We start from the raw sequence: 4,226 nt of genomic DNA on the forward strand, positions 1-4,226 counted from the left end.
CATACAAATAAATCATCAAGATATGATCTGCTAACATATTCAAAATGATGTTTGGCCTGAATATTTTTTTTAGCTTCAAACATCAATTTCATTTCGTAATGAATACATGCTTCATCTCATAACATTTCATTTTTCATACATTTAGCAAAATTGCTTAACTGATACATTTTTTCCAAAACAGCTTTATTTCTGCCCTAAAAACATGCAAATCAAAGACTCGCGCACTTATATAACGTGCAGAATTCCCTACTGTCGGTTCCATTGCTACATTATAAAATATTCATAATATCTACATTTTTTCACAAAATGAATTTGGTATCCTGAGTTTTTTATGTAAATCACGTTAAGATAGACGGACAAAATTTTACAGGCCTCTCCATGCAGCTGTTTCCACCGTTATTTGCTCCCCTCTCCGAAGGAGAGCCTCCCCAGCACCCACCCACGCGCTCTGCACGCCGGCAGCCTTATCGGAAACAACGCCGAGCCACATCCAGCCCTCACTTCCTAAGCTTAAAGCCCTTTGCAATTCTTGTCTGAGCAGTTGTTCGCTGAAGACAAGAAGACTTATTTCTATTCACTCCCCGCATAATCCACCTTATGAATTTACACCTCACCTACCCGCACATTCAAGGACCCAGAAATACAAAATATTTCCTACTGTGTTTTAAACCTACATCCTCCTGGATACAAGATAAGAGCTTAATAGCTTTGACACTGCACTGTTTTCATATTCATGCATAAGTTATGGATACAGCAACAGATCAGCACTTCTTTGTGCGTCTCATTGGCTCTGGTTCGCTGCCTTAAACTGTCTGAGTCAAGGCCACGTTTTAATGCCATAGACGCTCTATTCAAATACCAGTATGACCACATTTTAAAAGCCACCCTGTACCACTTCATTGCCGCAGATGTCCTTTACATCTGGCAAGGGCCGTTTCTCTGCATGTCAACAGTAATTCAGTTTAACAGCTGTCTCTTTTGACAAGCTTAGTGTCAGACTCTAAAATGACAGGGTGACAGTTTTCCTTTTCTTTAACAGAACATAGTGCAAATTAACCGTTTGAATGCAGGATCACTGAGCGCCTCCCAAATACAGTTTTCAGAGTCAACTGAAGAGGATTTAGGAATTGTTGGTATTAACAACCAAAGCTGAAAACCCAAAGGGTCTTACAAATCAAGGCAATTTTCCTATAATATAGATTCATACCTGAAATCTAAGTGTTTGACACCTAGAAAACCTTAGACTGAGTTGAAATAGATGCCAGTGATAAAACATTGGGAATTTGCAAACTGATATGATCAGTACTTTTCCTGCATTTCATAAATACACGGGAGAATTTTCTATATATTTAGTTAAAGCACAAGTTAATACAGCAGCTAATGGTACCGTGCATATCAGCTTTCCAATGGCACGCTGTACACAAGCATTTGCCACAAATGCCAGGCATACAAAAGCACCTCAGCATAATTTCTCCAAGACTAAAACTATGCCTGAGATAATACTGTACATCCTAATGACTGAAACCTTTAACACAAAAACCAGCTTGTGGACAGTAAAAAAGTGCCACTGTGATTTATGAACAACCAGTTAACGCTACAAAGACACCACTTTAATCTGGTGCAAGAATGAGCTTTATGAGGCTGGCTGTATTAGGCTCACATAAAAGTGAATTAAAAAAAATATAAACATTACACTACACATTTTTAAACCGCATACTGATGTAAGTTGTACAGTGAGCCACTCCGCGGTGTTAATGTTATGCCATGGCTGCCGCAATGAGGAGTAACGATCTCTACCTGGTTTGGTTCTTGTTCTATCGAAATCAATGGCAAACCTTTAAGGAACTGCAGTAGCACTAAACTCCAGCTCACACAATTTATGTTATCTTAAAGAACTATGAAAGCCTTTCTGCTGTTTGTTCCTGGGTAAGCAGTTACACCAAAAGCACTACCAAAAAAAAAAAAAAAAAGGGATGAAAGGATGACACAGAGAGCGTAACATTTAAATGCCTTTAATAATTGCTTTTATTTGTTTATTTATATGTTGCCGTAAGTATTTGTATGTGTTACTATTGCCATAACACCTGGGAATCTCATAATATTTAGAAAGATTCACACTCAAATGCCTATTAGTATCTCTAAAAGGCATGCCCATTTATATGAGATTTCTCATAAACTGTTCAGTCTCGTAATACAGCCAAGTTGTTCCTCTTTGATTCAGCTTTTTTTAACACATAATTAGTCATGACCTACCAAAGAACTCACTTATTCTCAACCACTCTGTAGCCAGGTCTCTCATACAGTAAAACTCAGGTGTCCCTGCTCTGCAGGAGCTGGGACAGAGGTGCTGATGGTGCTGACTTCCCTACTGACTCCTCTCTTACCCAACATGCCCCGTCTGTTCGTTTCCATAGCCTGGGAATCCATACTTTCATAGCCAGAGGTGAGTCTGTGTGAAGGGAATATATCACTAGTATTTTATTAATGTATCACGAAGCTACGTCAGCTGCAAACACGTATTTTTAGCGCAACATCAGCCCCGTGGGGGCGTGCAGGTTACTGGGTTTGGAGGGGTAGGTTGTTATTAATATGGCACACTTTGAGCTTGGCTACACATAGCATACATAATCATTTAAAATATTTAACCTCCCTAAAATCTATCGCATGCCTGAAACGCTAATAATTCTATACCTTAAGCTAAACAGAGTACCATTCAGCTGTAAATTTTATGGCTACTATCTCCACCTCTTATGAAGTGTGAAAAGAGGCTTCATATCTGTCAGTCTTTTCTCAGAAATGACTTTCGCTGATTACTTAAACTTTCGTTAAATAAGCTTTCCGCAAGCTGTAAAAACAGAGCACAGTAGGGAAAAAATTGGCTCTCTTTTAAAAGTGCTGTAAAGTCTCTTTTTGAATGAGTAATTAGAAATGTGTAAACTCTTTTATGGATATGTGAGAAGCACACACAAAAAATTTGACATTCCATGCAAGTATTTCTGTGTGCTATCAAATTTCATTGTATTTCGCAGAGACCAAAACTATACAGACCCAAAATACACATACATTAGTGGACATGGGTTATTTGCCAAGAAGGAATTTACATACAGTACAAGGAAAACATCCTAATTTAAATCTACGACAATGGATACTCACATTCTTAAAGAGAAATCAGAGTTGTTTGTCTTTCTGCTCATATTTATACAGATTGCAAAGCTGTTGACAGAGCACGATTTGAGCTGGGCCTTTCCAACTGCTTACTGTTATTATTATTGCCATTGTCAGCTATCTTTTCCGTATCGAGAACTGAGCTTAGATGAAGATGTTCTGATTTCCCAAACCCCTACATGAACACAAAGAAATACTGCACGACCCAGTCGTCAGGCAGGGAATGGGCAGCGAGGAAACTCAAGTCCCATCGCTGACTCTCATCCCCTTGAAAACTCCCCAAAATCCTTAGTTAAACCAATGCACTTTTTCATCTTCATTTCTACACACACACACGAGTGGTCCATCCCCAAATAACACTCTGCAGATGCTCTGTGACCCCCTTCTACCTTCATTGCTTTCAATTCCTCTCCCTCCCCTTAAAACTCACATTATTTGTGCTGAAAACTTGCTTTGACTTTGAACCTCATGATCGGCTCCACGGCAGGGGGTCAAGTATCTTAATCTAAAAATAAGTGAAAGAAACGTAGAGGCAAGGGGGTATGGGTGCTACCCCTGCGTGACTTCCCACCTCCCCGGGAGAGGGGACAGGGCATCTCGGGGACACGGAGATGGAAAGCTTCCCCCCTCCAAACTGGTAGGATGTCTGCTTGAAAAGCCAGTGGATGTCATGCTGTGTACACGTACTGTGCACTATAAATAGTAATGTCTTCTATGCTCCTCTCCATGGAAAAACCTGCAGGAGGGGAAATAGTCTCAAATCTGTGTAGTTTTGAAGCCAAAGAGAGCAGCCTCATTCTCTCCTCGGTGGGGGAGCTGTAGGTAGGGGGTATGCCCCTCCAACCCCATGGAGTCAGAGGAGCCAGAGGAAAAAGCAGGTCCCAGCTAATGAATCTGGGGGTTAAGAGCTGCCCCCCACCCGCTCCCCAACCTCCCCATCCCTGGTGGGTCCCACAGCCGTTTCTCTTCCCTGCCATGAGCAAACTCAGCCCCTCTCCAAGGAGGTTCATCATTACGCAGGTGGTATGAATGGCCTCATGGCTCCTCGCTCCCCAGAGCAT

The sequence above is a fragment of the Charadrius vociferus genome, unplaced genomic scaffold, assembly GCF_000708025.1.
Source record: "Charadrius vociferus isolate BGI_N301 unplaced genomic scaffold, ASM70802v2 scaffold472, whole genome shotgun sequence".
Lineage (NCBI taxonomy): Eukaryota > Metazoa > Chordata > Aves > Charadriiformes > Charadriidae > Charadrius > Charadrius vociferus.